Genomic DNA, 17494 nt, shown 5'->3' with positions numbered 1-17494 from the left:
TAACCTTTTTTGATCCTTATCAGTCTCCAAGCCATTTTAAGTTGCAAGCCTACTAAAAGGATAACTACCCCTTTTTAAATGTTAGCTGTCTGCGCTTTCATTTTTGAATACCTGCTAGGCATTGGGATTGTTTAGAAATCAGATCTCAATATAGTAGGCATGAGCTGGTCTCCTTGTTTCCTCCCATCCCCTACAATATCTCCACTGAACCAGGAGAGAGCCTGTTCTAAAAGGAAAACCAGATATTACTTTATGATCAGAACCCCCTGGGATTCCTGTCTTTATCCTCATCAAAGCCAGTACCTCAGTGGACTCGTGGCCCCATTATCCATTCCCTTTGCATTTCCACTCCTGCACAGCCCCTCCTCCACACTGGTTTCTCTGTGGTTCTGGGATGTGCTAAGCACCATTACCATCACCATTACCTTTGTCCTTTGTTGTAATACTCTTCCTGCCGTATCCACAAGGTTTGACCATTTGCTTCCTTCAGGACTTTGCTCAAATGTTGTCTTTATCAGAGAGGCCTTCCTTAACCGTCTACTGTAAAATCATGCTGCTGTATGTTTGTATGCATTCACACAAACACACACACACACACACACACACACACACAGTCTGTCTTCCTTAGATTGATTCTGCCCTGCCCACACTGTAGCACTTTTTAACCACCTGATATTTCATTTATTCCTTTGTTTTCTCCCCATTAGAATGTAATCTCTGAGAAGACAGAGACTTTGTTTTATTCACTGGTGAATTCTTAGGTCTAGAAGAGAGCCTAGTGAGTCATTCTAAATTTCATATTAAGCACACATAAATTACGGAATAAATGGATGCATAAGAGAGTTGGAACTGAATCTCCTCTATTTTTCTTGCAGGCCAGTTGAAGGTCGTCTTGTTTTAAGCAGGGATCTCACAATCCATCCAAGCCCTGTAATGGCTGAACAAGCAGACACACATTGACCATGAACTCTTGCATGCTTTGTAAATGTGTTTCTTTCATTTGTCAGCCTTTTACCCTCTCCTGGTCTTCTTCAGTATGGGAGAAATACAAAAGAAGGTTATCTCCCAATAGTGATGAGCTACAAGGGGCTTGAGGCCATGGTGGGATCTCTGAGGATCTTCCAGAATGTGCTGACCATGGTGATTCTCCTGGGACCTTGGAGCAGTTTTCAGTGCAAGCCATCAGCAACAAACATAGACAAACGTGGGTGGCTCTCAGGCAGCATGGAGCTATGGGAGCGTCTCACCCAGCTCCTCTTTTAACTTTTTCCAGGCCACAGGGCTATGTTCTGACTCAGGATGCTTTTCCTATCCATGTGCTATAGATGTCATAACTGGCCTCCCCTGAAGCCAGTTACCACCTGATATTTCATTTATTCCTTTGTTTCCTCCCCATTAGAATATAAGCTCTGAGAAGACCAAGAGTTTCATTTATTCACTGGTGAATTCTTAGGTCTACAAGAAAAGGTCCAGATGAGAGTTGTGGACCTTTCTGGACTTTAGCATCGGTTCCCTACCCCTTTTACCCCGGCCCCCAAACCCCAGGTCCTGGAAGCTAAGGGGATGTGAGATCGGAGCTGAGTTTTACATGAGCTGGTGGTTGAATTTAGGGCTGTGGTCATTCTGTCCACTACTTTGCTTGCCATTCTCTGTGTTCCTCAATGACTCTATTGCCATATCCCTAACTGCCTATAGCCCTTCATATTATACACACACACACACACACACACACACACACACACACACACACTTTGTGGTCACTGTTTCTTTGCCAAATAAGCTGATTTAGATGGAATCATTGTTCTTGAGCCCACTATAGAACTAATGTGTGTTTTGGAATGACTATGGAAAGTGTGACACTGACACAGAGAAGGAACATTTTATGGCTGGTAATATAGATTTCAAAGCCTGCCATGGTCTTATAGACAACTAGGCCTGGACCTGGTTATCTGTTCTTTCTGTTGGGGTCAGCCTGCAGGTTGTAAAGCAGGCTATGGATACAAATAGAAAGGAGTGTTCTTGAAATACCAGATGCCCAGTTGCTAATATATCTGGAGTTCTGGGTTGCTGAAAATTAGGAGAAAATGTGCTCTCATCAAAACATGCTTTTAAAACCTGTACTTAATGTGTGGAAATATTGCATTACAGTGGAATTTTTTTTTTTTTTACTCTTGAGAACAAATACCATTTGAGCTTTGATTGTAAGCAAATGTAGAGATTTCTCTGTTTCCAAGTTTAGAGCCGAGCCGTAGGGGTGATTTCTTGAAATACAGTGTAAGTGTACTTCAAAATTTAAAATCATCACCATCATGCCTTGTGTTGGTAGGAGTTTTTCAGAGTCTCAGTTTCAATGCGTGAATCTTAATAAAGTGGTTTTCTCAATGAAAAATGTCCTTGAAGACAATGTACTAACCAAAATTGAAAAGAAAAATCTGCTTTAGCAACAAGGAAGTGATTTTTTAATGCTTCAAAAGTTTTGTTTTTCTTTCTTGTTGTCCATTTGTATGCATAAATGTGTGCTTCATAAGGCCAAGCTTAAAATTGAACTTTTCATTTCCAGGAAGTCAGTCATGGGTCTTGCTCAGTGAATGGAACTACAAGTAGAAAATTCACAAAAAGAGAGACCAAATTGTAAATTTCACAAAAGATTGCCTAATCACTGATGGACTCAGATTAATGATGATTCACCAGAGATATTGTGATGGTCAAACATACAGAAATTTATTTAAAGATATTAATCATGCTTTGGATTTGGGTCTAATGATGTGATTTTTTTCTACCTTTCCTGCCCCCATCTTCTTTTTACCAATAGGTCAGGACAGTTGGTCATCTCCCTGTACAACATGCCTTGGTTAAGCCTCTCACCCATGTTTCCAATGAGATTTCATCTGTTAGTTCTGATGGCTTTCTTATTTTCCCATATGGACCATATATAACTGCTGAGACCGAAATGGAAGAAGGAGAAAATGATACCAGCAAGTGTACTGTCTCATATTACTGCAAGAAAAGGGTGATTTTTGCCTATTTGGTAGCCCCAAGATTATTCTTTGAGAGACAAGATTGCTAGAGCTACTGGGTATTTCGGGGCTATTGTCAACATGTTTCTGGGAGTCTCTATCATTGTCGACCAGTTTGTGTCCTTTATGGAAGTCATCACATCCCAAGAAAAATAAATAACCATAAAGAAAAACAACGGAAAGACCACCAAGACGACTGTGAGGATCTGGAATGAGACTATGTTCAACCTGACTTTGGCCCTGGGATTTGATTTTCTGCTCCCAAGGTTCTGCTTTAAGTTATTGAATTATGTGGCCATAACTTCACTGCAGGAGACCTGGGGCCCAGCATCATCGTGGGAAGTGCTGCCTTCAGCATGTTCATCATCGTTGAACTTTGTGTTTATGTGGTCCCTGATGGAGAGACGAGGAAGATTCAGCATTTGCATGTGTTCTTTGTGATGGCAGCCTGGAGCATCTTCGCCTACACTTGTCATTTCTCCTGGTATTGTGGAGGTCTGAGACGTTTTGCTAACTTTCTTCTTCTTTCCCTTCTGTATTGTGTTTGCCTGAGTAGCAGATAGGAGGCTTTTGTTTTACAAGCAGTATCAGGCTGGCAAGCAGAGGGGAATGATCACTGAACACAAGGGGGACCAGCCATCTTCCAAAACGGAAATTGAAATTGATGGGAAAGTAGTTAACTCTCATGTTGACAATTTCTTAGATGGGGCTCTGGTTCTGGAGGTCAATGAGAGAGGGACCAAGATGATGAATAGGCTAAAGGAGAAATGCTGAGGATTCTGAAGGAACTGAAGCAGAAACATCCAGAGAACGAAAAGAGCAGTTAATAGAATTAGCCAAATACCAAATCCTAAGTCAGCAACAAAAAAGCCAAGCATTTTACCACATTCAAGCTACTTGCCTGATGACTGAGCTGGAAACATTTTAAAGAGGCATGCAGCTGATCAAGCAAGGAAGACTGTCAGCATGCATGATGTCAACATGGAAGTGGCCAAAAGTGACCCATTTAGCAAGGTCTTCTTTGAGCAAGGGACATATCAGTGTCTGGACAACTGTGGTACTGTGCTCCTGACCATTATTTGCAGAAGTGGGGATTTGACCAACTCTGTGTTCATTGACTTCAGAAACAGAGGAGACATGGCCAATGCTGGATCTGATTATGAATTCACTGAAGGAACTGTGGTCTTAAACCTGGTGAGACCCAGAAGGAAATCAGAGTTGGCATCATCGATGATGACAGCTTTGAGGAGGGTAAAATTTTCCTTGCACACCTCAGCAATGTCAAAGTTTCTTCTGAAGCTTCCAAGATGGCATCCTGGAAACCAATCAGTCTCCACTCTTGCTTGCCTTAGATCACGCTCCATGGCCACGGTGATGACAACCATGCTGGCATCTTTACTTTTGAGGAACCTGTAACTCGTGAATGAGAGCATTGGCATCATGGAGGGAAGGTATTGAGAACATCTGGAGCTTGAGGAAATGTTATCATTCCCTATGAAACCATCGAAGAGAGGGCCAGAGGTGGAGGGGAGCCTTTGAGGACACTTGTGGAGAGCTCGAATTCCAGAACAATGAAATCGTGTAAGTTCTTTTTATGTCTTTGTGTGTATGGTTCAGTGAGTGAGTGCATGACTGTGAGAGTGTGTGCATATTTTTAAACCAAATGGTATTAAAGGAACAGAATAATTATTACAGAAGACAACTGTCAAAGTACCAGTCCTTGCTTGGGTGTCACCTATCAATATGTACTAGACACAGATCTTAATTTGACATTGAGATCTTTTTTACTTTTGTCCTTTTACATATTTGATACACTGTAGACCATGATAAAATGAAGCATATGATGTAAGTTATCAGATCATTTAAGATGGGTTGAAAATTCTGTATTCTATTTAGGGTCATATAGTATATATACAGAAAAGGAATATTTAACACATCACAAAAGGTTTCTGATTTCATTGCTGAGTACAAATTGGGAAAGCCCAAAAAGGAAACACCTTTATTTTATTTTATTTTTTTATTATTAGAACTGACCTTTAATCTAACTTTCTTTGTATTAAGATTTTTTTTTCTTTTTTTATTGGTTGTTCAAAACATTACATAGTTCTTGATATATCATATTTCACACTTTGGTTCAAGTGGGTTATGAACTCCCATTTTTACCCTGTATACAAATTGCAGAATCACATCAGTTACACTTCCATTGATTTACATATTGACATACTCATGTCTGTTGTATTCTGCTGCCTTTCCTATCCTCTACTATCCCCCCTCCCCTCTCCTCCCCTCCCCTCTTCTCTCTCTACTCCCTCTACTGTAATTCATTTCTCCCCCTTGTATTATTTTCCCCTTTCCCCTCACTTCCTCTTGTATGTAATTTTGTATAACCCTAAGGGTCTCCTTCCATTTCCATGCAATTTCCCTTCTCTTTCCCTTTCCCTCCCACCTCTCATCCCTGTTTAATGTTAGTCTTCTTCTCATGCTCTTCTTCCCTACTCTATTCTTAGTTACTCTCCTTATATCAAAGAAGACATTTGGCATTTGTTTTTTAGGGATTGGCTGGCTTCACTTAGCATAATCTGCTCTAATGCCATCCATTTCCCTCCAAATTCTATGATTTTGTCATTTTTTAATGCAGAGTAATACTCCATTGTGTATAAATGCCACATTTTTTTTATCCATTCGTCTATTGAAGGGCATCTAGGTTGATTCCACAGTCTTGCTATTGTGAATTGTGCTGCTATGAACATCGATGTAGCAGTGTCCCTGTAGCATGCTCTTTTTAGGTCTTTAGGGAATAGACCGAGAAGGGGAATAGCTGGGTCAAATGGTGGTTCCATTCCCAGCTTTCCAAGAAATCTTCATACTACTTTCCAAATTGGCTGCACCAATTTGCAGTCCCACCAGCAATGAACAAGAGTGCCCTTTTCCCCGCATCCTCTCCAGCACTTATTGTTGTTTGACTTCCTAATGGCTGCCAATCTTACTGGAGTGAGATGGTATCTTAGGGTGGTTTTGATTTGCATTTCTCTGACTGCTAGAGATGGTGAGCATTTTTTCATGTACTTGTTGATTGATTGTATGTCCTCCTCTGAGAAGTGTCTGTTCAGGTCCTTGGCCCATTTGTTGATTGGGTTATTTGTTATTGTCTAATTTTTTGAGTTCTTTATATACTCTGGATATTAGGGCTCTATCTGAAGTGTGAGGAGTAAAGATTTGTTCCCAGGATGTAGGCTCCCTATTTACCTCTCTTATTGTTTCTTTTGCCGAGTAAAAACTTTTTAGTTTGAGTAAGTCCCATTTGTTGATTCTAGATATTAACTCTTGGGCTATGGGTGTCCTATTGAGGAATTTGGAGCCCGACCCCACAGTATGTAGGTTGTAGCCAACTTTTTCTTCTATCAGATGCCATGTCTCTGATTTGATATCAAGCTCCTTGATCCATTTTGAGTTAACTTTTGTGCATGGTGAGAGAAAGGGATTCAGTTTCATTTTGTTGCATATGGATTTCCAGTTTTCCCAGCACCATTTGTTGAAGATGCTATCCTTCTTCCATTGCATGCTTTTAGCCCCTTTATCAAATATAAGATAGTTGTAGTTTTGTGGGTTGGTTTCTGTGTCCTCTATTCTGTACCATTGGTCCACCCACCTGTTTTGGTACCAGTACCATGCTGTTTTTGTTACTATTGCTCTGTAGTATAGTTTGAAGTCTGGTATCGCTATACCAGCTGATTCACACTTCCTGCTTAGCATTGTTTTTGCTATTCTGGGTCTTTTATTTTTCCATATGAATTTCATGATTGCTTTCTCTATTTCTACAAGAAATGCCATTGGGATTTTGATTGGCATTGCATTAAACCTATAGAGAACTTTTGGTAATATCGCCATTTTGATGATGTTAGTTCTGCCTATCCATGAACAGGGTATATTTTTCCATCTTCTAAGATCTTCTTCAATTTCTCTCTTTAGGGTTCTGTAGTTTTCATTGTATAAGTCTTTCACCTCTTTTGTTAGGTTGATTCCCAAGTATTTTATTATTTTGGAGGATATTGTGAATGGAGTGGTTGTCCTCATTTCCATTTCAGAGGATTTGTCGCTGATATACAGGAATGCCTTTGATTTATGCATGTTGATTTTATATCCTGCCACTTTGCTGAATTCATTTATTAGCTCTAATAGTTTCTTTGTAGACCCTTTTGGGTCTGCTAGGTATAGAATCATGTCACCTACAAATAGTGATAATTTAAGTTCTTCTTTTCCTATTTTTATGCCTTTAATTTCTTTCGTCTGTCTAATTGCTCTGGCCAGTGTTTCGAGAACTATATTGAATAGAAGTGGTGATAGAGGGCATCCCTGTCTTGTTCCAGATTTTAGAGGGAATGCCTTCAATTTTTCTCCATTCAGAATGATGCTAGCCTGAGGCTTAGCATAGATTGCTTTTACAATGTTGAGGTATATTCCTGTTATCCCTAGATTTTCTAGTGTTTTGAACATAAAGGGATGCTGTACTTTGTTGAATGCTTTTTCCGCATCTATCGAGATGATCATATGGTTCTTATTTTTAAGTCTATTGATGTGGTGAATAACATTTATTGATTTCCGTATATTGAACCAGCCTTGCATCCCAGGGATGAATCCTACTTGATAATGGTGCACAATTTTTTTGATATGTTTTTGTATCTGATTTGCCAGAATTTTATTGAGGATTTTTGCATCTAGGTTCATTAGAGATATAGGTCTGTAGTTTTCTTTCTTTGAAGTGTCTTTGTCTGGTTTAGGAATCAGGGTGATGTTGGCCTCGTAGAATGAATTTGGAAGTTCTCCCTCTTTTTCTATTTCCTGAAATAGCTTGAAAAGTATTGGTATTAGTTCCTCTTTAAAGGTTTTGTAAAACTCTGCTGTATACCCATCCGGTCCTGGGCTTTTCTTAGTTGGTAATCTTTTGATGGTTTCTTCTATTTCCTCAATTGATATTGGTCTGTTTAGGTTGTCCATATCCTCCTGACTCAATCTGGGCAGATCATATGACTTAAGAAATTTATCGATGCCTTCACTATCTTCTATTTTATTGGAGTATAAGGATTCAAAATAATTTCTGATTATCTTCTGTATTTCTGAAGTGTCTGTTGTGATATTGCCCTTTTCATCCTGTATGCTAGTAATTTGAGTTCTCTCTCTTCTTCTCTTCGTTAGCATGGCTAAGGGTCTGTCGATCTTATTTATTTTTTCAAAGAACCAACTTTTAGTTTTATCAATTTTTTCAATTGTTTCTTTTGTTTTGATTTCATTAATTTCAGCTCTGATTTTAATTATTTCTTGCCTTCTACTTCTTTTGCTGTTGTTTTGCTATTCTTTTTCTAGGATTTTGAGATGAAGTATGAGATCATTTATTTGTTGTTTTTTTATTTTTTTAAGGAATTCACTCTAAGCAATGAATTTTCCTCTTAGAACTGCTTTCATTGTGTCCCAAAGATTCCGATATGTTTTGTCTGTGGTTTCATTTATCTCTAAGAATTTTTTAATTTCCTCCTTGATGTCTTCTATAACCCATTGATCATTCAGTAACCTATTGTTCATTCTCCAAGTGATGCATGATTTTTCCTTCTTTCTTTTATCGTTGATTTTCAGTTTCATTCCATTATGATCAGGTAAGATGCATGGTATTATCTCTACTCCTTTATATTGTCTAAGAGTTGCCCTGTGACATAATATATGATCTATTTTTGAGAAGGATCCATGTGCTGCTGAGAAAAAAGTGTAACTGCTTGATGTTGGGTGGTATATTCTATATATGCCAATTAAGTCTAGGTTATTAATTATGTTATTGAGTTCTATAGTTTCCTTATTCAACTTTTGTTTGGAAGATCTGTCCAGTGGTGAGAGAGGTGTGTTGAAGTCTCCCATGATTATTGTATGGTGGTCTATTAGACTCTTGAACTTGAGAAGAGTTTGTTTCATGAACATAGCTGCACCATTGTTTGGGGCATATATATTTATGATTGTTATGTCTTGTTGGTGTATGGTTCCCTTGAGCAGTATGTAGTGTCCCTCTTTATCCCTTTTGATTAACTTTGGTTTGAAATCTATTTTATTTGATATGAGTATGGACACTCCTGCTTGTTTCCAAAGTCCATATGAGTGATATGATTTTTCCCAACCTTTCACCTTCAGTCTATGTATGTCTTTTCCTATCAAATGTGTCTCCTGTAGGCAGGATATTGTTGGGTCTTGTTTTGTGAGCCATTCTTCTAGCCTGTGTCTTTTAATTGGTGAGTTTAAGCCATTAACATTTAGGGTTATTATTGAGATATGGGTTGTTCTTCCAGCCATATTTGTTTAATTATGTTACTGAACATGGTTTGTTTTCCTCTTTGATTATTTTCCCCCCTTTACTGTCGTACCTCCCACTGTTGGTTTTCATTGTTATTTTCCATTTCCTCTTCCTGTAATGTTTTGCCAAGGATTTTTTGAAGAGATGGTTTTCTAGCTGCGAATTCTTTTAACTTTTGTTTATCGTGGAAGGTTTTAATTTCATCTTCCATCCTGAAGCTTAATTTTGCTGGATACACAATTCTTGGTTGGAACCCATTTTCTTTCAGTGTTTGAAATATGTTATTCCAGGATCTTCTAGCTTTCAAAGTCTGTGTTGAGAGATCAGCTGTTATCCTGATTGGTTTACCCCTAAATGTAATCTGCTTCCTTTATCTTGTAGCTTTTAAAATTCTCTCCTTATTCTGTATGTTGGACATCTTCATTATAATGTGTCTAGGTGTGGATCTCTTATGATTTTGCACATTCGGCATCCTGTAGGCTTCTAGGATTTGGGATTCTGTCTCGTTCTTCACATCTGGGAAGTTTTCTTGAATTATTTCATTGAATAGATTGCTCATTCCTTTGGTTTAGACCTCTATGCCTTCCTGTATCCCAGTGACTCTTAAGTTTGGTCTCTTTATGTTATTCCATATTTCTTCGATGTTCTGCTCATGGTTTCTTAACAGTCTTGCTGAGCTGTCTATGTTCTTTTCAAGTTGAAATACTTTGTCTTCATTGTCTGATGTTCTATCTTCTAAGTGTCCTACTCTGCTGGTAGTATTCTCAATTGAGTTTTTAAGTTGGTTTATTGCTTCCTGCATTTCTAGGATTTCTGTTTGTTTCTTTTTATAACCTCTATCTCCCTGTATAGTTGATCTTTTGCTTCCTGGATTTGTTTATGTAATTCATTGTTGAAGTGATCTTTCATTGTCTGATTTTGCTGTCTAATGTCTTCCTTGAGACTCCAGATCATCTGAAGCATGTATATCCTGAATTCTTTATCTGACATTCCATCTGCTGCAGCTATTACCTCTTCTAAAGTTGAGTTGACCTGCATTGCTTGTGGTCCTTTCTTTCCTTGTCTCTTCATACTGTTCAAGTTTCTTTCTGCTTGCTGAAACTGTTGTGTTATTGAATTTTCCCCCTATATATTTGTATTACTCTTGTATAGTTGCAAAGTCTCCCGCACAGTCATGGGCAGGGGCTCTGCTCCTCCTCCAATTGGGGCAATGTGCCTACCACACCGGCAGACCGCTGGGCCTGTTCTGCCGGTTGGTAGCAGGTGCGCCTACCTTGCAGGCGCGGGTGGTGGCTCTGCCCCTCTGCGGGCCACTGGGCCTGTCCTGTCGGTGGTCACAGTTCCACCTCCTTTGCAGGCGCGGGCAGCAGCTCCGCCCCTCTGAAGGCCGCTGGGCCTGTTCTGCAGGTGGGTCGCAGGTCCACCTACCTTGCAGGCTCGGGAGGCGGCTCTGCCCTTCTGCAGGCCACTGGGACTGTTCTGTTGGTGGGTCTCAAGTCCGCCTACCTTGCAGGCAACTGGGGCGGCTCTGCCCCTCTGCGGGTTTCTGGGCCTATTCTGCACGTGGGTCGCAGGTCCGCCTAACTTGCAGGCGTGGTTGGCAGCTCTGCCCCTCCGTGGGCCACTGGGCCTGTTCTGTTGATGGTCACACTTCCGCCTACCTTGCTGGCACCGGGGGAGGGAGCAGCTCTGCCCCTCAGCAGGCTGCTGGGGCTGTTCTGCTGGTGGGTCGCAGGTCCGCCTACCTTGCAGGCGCGTGGGGCGGCGCTGCCACTCCGCAGGTTGCTGGGCCTGACCTGCCTAGAAACACCTTTAAAAAGAATTTCCTGGATGCTAGGACTGAGTGGAACTATTTCTGTGGTTTTCATCTAACATTGTGGTTTTATGACAGTATAATGTTTCTCCTTGTATGCTAGTGTTTAATTATGACTTAATGACCAACCCTGCTTCTTCAGTGTTATGCTATTATGAGAGGAACATATATCCATTATTTATTTCCAATTTAATTTTACTTTATATGATTACATAAACCCTTTTGCCCTGCTCATATAGTGATGGGGAGAGAAATCATATTCTGTCCAAGCATCCTAGTTGATGGGGAACAGGTCAGAGAAAGAAGTAGGGAACAACTTACTCTTCCTATTGGCACTTTACAGTGGTAACTCTGGTATGAAGTGATTTTTCCACTGAGAGATGCCTTTGAGAGATCTATTCCTCTTTCCTTGCCTTAGAGAGGGCTTTGCACTTAATTCACCAGAAGAAACCAGAGAATTTGACTCAATGACCAGTGTCCAAGAAGCAGGTAGGCCTTAAATATGACTAAAATCATCTAGATCAATAATGGTTACTTGTTCTATAAAAATATTTGACTTTTTTATTCACTAAAATGAAATGTAAAAATTTTTAAATGGCGAAGAATTTTATTTATAACTGAGATAGAGTTGGAGCCCTTTTTCTTTCTGGAATTGTAATTTTAAAGATGTATCTTGACTTTAAATAGAATTTTATTATTGGTAAGCATTGTTAATGCTTAACAGGACCATTGATTACATTCATGTCTTTGTGTAGCTTTAAGATAAGTACAATGTTTCTATCAAAAGAAATTATCAAAGACATGTTGTGCTGGCTTCTTAGCAGTTTAACCATTACTCTCATTTTTTAATGGATCCTTTTTCCTTTGGTGATCATATCCAATGCCAGGTTAATATTGTCAGATCCAAGCAAAAAGTAGTTTTTTATGCTGCAATAAAGTTGGCTCTGTAGACTCAAAGCAACTTATCTTCAAGGATGATTTTATATTTCTGCCACAGCACAGTTCATCTTAGGGTAGCTTTCTTCAAAACCTATCATACATATAGATAAGGGCTCTTCACACAACTAAGCTATATTAACTACTTTGAAAAATCTTCTTGTTTGATTGTTTAATACTGTACACAAAATCAGAATTTGTTCATGGTGCCATAAAAATATTTGTACGAAAGCTTTGGATTTAAAAGTTATCTAATTTTAAAAATCTATTGATCAAGGTAGACAGAGAGTCTAATCTGATCAAAGAGGGAGAGCAAGTGGCAGTCCACCTTTATTGATTTCTTTGATTATAAGAATGAGAGAAATTCTCACTTAAAAAAATTTCTTTTCAACATAGATCAATTTTTCTAACAAAAAATTAAATCCAAAATAACATTTTAAGTTAAGTGGAACCACAATCTTTATAAATGTATGACAAAACTAAAATATTAACTCTTTGTCTAAGTTAAATTATGTTGCTGTCCCAGCATCTAATAGCTTTTGTCTAAAGTGTATCAACATCTTAGTTTGTAGGTAAAGGTGTTAAGGATTCCTCAACATTTATCTTAATTTTAGGGTAGAGGATACCATTTAAATTTATAAGGATGTCTGGATCTATTTATTCATATTCCTACATAAACTATTTGAATTATTTCGACCTGACCCTTTTATAATGAAAATATGTATTTCAGAAAGAACACTGATAAAACATATTCTCAGCAAAATATTTTAAAATTATAATGCAAAAGCCTATTTAAATATATAAAATTAACAGCTATCACAAGCTTTTGTGAAAGCACAATCAATGACAAATCCTAAATCCGTGCCAACTAATCTTAACTTTTCAACAACATTCAATTGGGAATTCAACAAGGAATTCTGTATAAAGTTAACAGCTAATAAAAAACAAATCAGGAATATGTTAATTTGATTTCTGGTTTGGTAGGTGATATCTATAAATTTGAAATGCTGCTAATGATTGTTCTTTAATGGTACTATTTCAGTGGTCCTAATTATTACAAAATATTGTTTGTTCTTCCAAACTTTAATATTAACTGTTCTGGAAAATGTTAAGGCCAATTAATTAATGCAGCTACAAATCAAATTTAATTGTTGCCCCCCCCACGCTGGCATGTGGGTCCCTGGGAGGGGTGCAGGGACCTCAGCATCTCAGGCTACTGGGCCAAAGTCCTTGGCTGTGGTGCCTAGCCAGCAGAAGGGGCGCTGGGGGCAGACAAAGCAGCTAAAGAATGGGCGCCACGCCATTAGGGGTCCCCAGGGCATCAACCCGCGCCGCCCAGATCCTTGGCCGGCCTAGAGTTTGCAGAGTGAGAACTGGGACATGGACCTCTGGTAGGTGTGGATGAATGTCTGCTTCTTCCTTCCTGTCCTGCCTGCCTTTGTCTCTTCTACTCACAGCTCTGAGCTCTCCAGGCAGTGTGACACTAACCCAGGACGTTCTGACCAAGGGCCAGTGCGCCTGGTGGGAGACCCCTTCCTGGCCCTGGAGGCTGCTGGCTGTGGCTGGCTGTGCCTTAGCAGGCTCACCTGCTTCTCCTGCTTCTCGATTAGCTGTGGTACCTCTGCCTCCTGGTGCGCACCAAGGCGTGCTTCTCAAAGGACGCAGGAGGCGATGGGCCTGGATTGCTTCTGCTTCGCGGGGTGTCCCACTGCTGTGAGCTTTCGTGTGTGCATCTGGGACATGCAAGAGGTGCTGTCGAGGTGGTGGGGACCCTGTTTTCAAGACCTGCAGCCAGTCTCCCCTGTGCATCCCTACGGCCAGGCACGTGGCAGCAGAGCCCCAGGTGGAGCACTCACAGGAGCAGCCCAAGAGATGAAATGGCTGTGAAAGGGTGATGGTGATGCACGCGCACAGGGGCACTCGGACCAGCTCTCCATTGATCTGAGACACTAGCATGAGGAATGAGCTGGGGTAGTTATGGTCGGTGGTGGAAGACAACTAGGATGCTAGTCCCAGAGGCAAAGGTGATTGTGTTTCTGATGACATAAGTTTCAAAATAGAGGAGGAAGAAGATGATCCACTTCCCAGCCACTGTTTGGAAGGGGTGGACTTTCAGAGTGAGCAGGAGGATGTGAGGAGCAGGTGGAGGGCCAGGCTGGTGGCGCCTCAGGGAGGATGGCTATGGGGCTCTGTTCCCCCAGTACAGCAGCAGGCAGCACAGCGTAGCCATGGAAGCCGTAACCCAGAGCCTCCTCTCCAGCTGCCACATCAGCTCCAGGAAGAAATCTCCAGCGTGGAAGCATTTCTTCATCTCCCTCCGGGACAGACTAAGGCAATATGTAGGCACTGCATGCAGGAGTTCAGCAGGGGCAAGAATGAGAAGGACCTGAGCACCAGCTGCCTCATGAGGCACATGAGGCCTGCGCACCCCACCAAGCTAGTGCAGGAGAACTGAAGTGTGTCTCTTGGCTCCTCCTTGCTGTCACCCTTGCTCCTGCTTCCACCACAGCCTGCAGAGATCGGGGATGTGGGCTCCATGCTCTCGCCCATCAGACTTGCCCAGAAGATAGCAGCTACGATCCCATTCCCTGACCACATGCAGGAAGAGCCCGTGTTTGTGGTCTCCTCTGAGGTCTCTGATGTACTGGTCACTGGAGATACAGCAGAGAGGAGGCCCAGGTAGGATCTTCCCCCACCTTGCCATGCTCCACTACTAGGGAACTGCAGAGGGCATGGGGGAAAGAAGCCTTTGCCTTCCCAGGAGCACAGGGGCCAGAAGGAGGTTGGTCATCTGGAAACACTTCTACCTTTCCCCACTGGGTAGCTCTAAGGCCTTCTGCGTGCAGTGCATGAGTTCAGCAGGGGTAAGAACGGAAAGACCTGGGCACCAACTGCTCATCCAGTACATGTGGAGAGTGCAAGGCTCCATCATGCTGCAGGAAAATGGAGGATGGCTTGGGCATCCCCCTCCTGTACCCCACACCTCCCCACCCTGCTGCCCACCCTGCTGCCTACAGAGGGGGAGCCCGGATCATCCTCTCCAGGAAAGGTGGTCCAAGAGTGCCCCTTGACCTCCTCGTCCCCAGACAGGCTGGCTGAGGACCTGCCTAGGGATGCACTCTCAGGGATGTGTCCGTCCTGTCATCCTCCAAGGATGTGGGTGAGTCCTCTATTGGTGTCTCCCCTAAGAAGCAACAGACCAGCAGGTAGAGCCCAAGAAGATGTGAGCCTGGTGCTGTCTTCCAGCAGAACAAGAAGGACATGAAGAGGCTGAAGTCGGAGGTCTGGCACCACTTCTCATCAGCCCCCATGGACAGTCTGAAGGCCCTGTGCCTGTACTGTGACTGCGTCATCAGTGGGGGGAAGAAGAGGGATGTGGGCACCAGTTGTTTGATGTGGGCACCAGCTGTACAGATGCCATCCCGAGGTGGTCGGGGCCCAGAAGGGTTTCCTGGGTGCCAGTTTGGCGAATTCTCCAGTTGCCACTTTGGCTTCTATAGAAGGCTCCTTCTCTAAGACTCCTGGCCTGCTAGCAGTGGTCAGGAGGAACCACCAAGTGGTGTTTCCCATCAGCAGCAAGAAGACCTCAAGCTGTGGAACCACTTCTCCGTTTGTTCTGTGGACTCCACCAAGGTGGTGTGTCTGCACTGCAGCTGGACCATCAGCAGGGGCAAGAAGCCCACCAACCTGGGCTCCAGCTGCCTCCTGAGGCACCTGCAGAGGTTCCAGTATGTACTCAAGGCAGAGGTCCACCCCAAGACCACCCTGTCCAGCTCTCCAAGTGTCCAGGGGCCACTGAACACAGAGTTGTTGGGCAGGTCCTCCTTCGATGACCCCAGTGAGAAGTTTTATGACTCTCACCCAATTGCCAAAAGAAATCACCAGTCTGATAGCAGAAATGATCGCACTTGACCTCCAGCCATACTCCTTCATGGATAACGGTTGGTTTTGTCAGGCTGCTCAAATACTAGAAACCTCAGTAATCTTTGTACTCCCCTCCCTACTTCTCCAGGACAGCTATCCTGGGCATATATGACAATGTGAAGCAGATGATTCTGACAGCAGCTGAAGGATGCCGACAGAAGTGTGGTCCACTTCACATCGGATGAGTACCCAGACCCGTGAGTACCTGACCGTCACTGCCCACTGGCTCACCTTCACATTCTTGGCCTGCCCACACTGAGAGGACCACCACTGATCAGCACTTTTGGACGCATCGCAGATTGACTGTGACAATGGCAGCGGCAGCATCCAGAAGCAGCTAGAGTGCTGGTGAGAAGTCTGGGTGTAGGTCCATCGGCCTGCAAGCAGGCATCATGGTCACCAACAACCGGAGCATCGCGAGATTCTGACCGAGACAGAGCACTCGAGCGTGCCCTGCTTCAGCCACACGGTGGACCTGATCCTAAGTGAAGCCATCAAGAGCCAGAGGATGGTGCAGAGCTTGCTGAGCACCTCCCAGAAGCTGTGTGAGCGGCTCCAGCACTCCCCGAGCGCCAGGGAGAAGCTGGCCACACTGCAGCGGGAGTAAGAGCTGCAGCAGCACTGTCTTGTCCAGAATGTGCAGTCCAGGTGGAGCAAGTCCCTGCACATGCTGGAGTGGCTGCTGGAGCAGAAGAGGGCCATTAAGGAGATGTCCATTGAGTGCAACTTCAGAGAGCTGATCAGCTGCTACCAGTGGGAAGTCATGCAGTCCATGTGCCATGCGCTGAGGCCCTTAGATGCTGCCAGCCTGGAGATGAGTACCTACATGTCCACTCTAAGCCAGGTTATCCCCATGATCCACATCCTCAGCAAGAAGGTCGAGATGCTCTTTGGGGAGAAGATAGGCATTGACATTATGATAATGTCGCTGAAGGAAGTCATGGCGAGCCACCTGTCCGCCACCCTCCATGACCCGCTGCTGGAACCTCGCTACAAAGCCTCCCTGTTCACAGAGGAGGAGGTGGAGCAGTACAGGCAGGATCTAATCAGGGAGCTAGAAATATAAAATTCTACCTCAGAGGGCACAGCCGTCTCCAATGGCTGTGACTCAGGGCCAGGTCTAGAGACTCTGGTGGAGGGGAAAGCCTGTGGTCACTGGTGGCCAAGGTGGAGAGGAGAGACAGGTGGGAGAGGCTGCCCAAAGACATGGTGCTCCCCTACCTGGAGGAGGAGGTATTGGAGCACAGCTGCAACCTGCTTGCCTACTGGAACCTCAAGCTGTCGTCCTGGCCTGGGCTGTCCACTTGGGCCGCCAGATTTGGGGGCGGTCCCCCAAGTACCATCCCTTTGGAAAAGCTGTTCAGCACACTCACGGAGAATGGCAGCTTTGGCCAGCCCTAGCTCATGATGAAGCATTTTGAAAATCTTATATTTTTGAAAGTGAATCTTCCCTTGATATGCTTTCATTATTGA

General features: G+C 43.0%; 2 pseudogenes; both read left to right on the top strand.

The window, feature by feature from the left end:
- Nucleotides 1-2843: 2843 nt before the first annotated feature.
- LOC144250144 (sodium/calcium exchanger 1 pseudogene) lies at nucleotides 2844-4602 on the top strand (annotated as a pseudogene).
- A 5956-nt stretch (nucleotides 4603-10558) lies between these two features.
- Nucleotides 10559-17494, top strand: LOC144250062 (zinc finger BED domain-containing protein 4-like; annotated as a pseudogene).

Source organism: Urocitellus parryii, chromosome 14 (assembly GCF_045843805.1).
Source record: "Urocitellus parryii isolate mUroPar1 chromosome 14, mUroPar1.hap1, whole genome shotgun sequence".
Lineage (NCBI taxonomy): Eukaryota > Metazoa > Chordata > Mammalia > Rodentia > Sciuridae > Urocitellus > Urocitellus parryii.
This window is presented reverse-complemented; position numbering and strand designations above follow the sequence as displayed.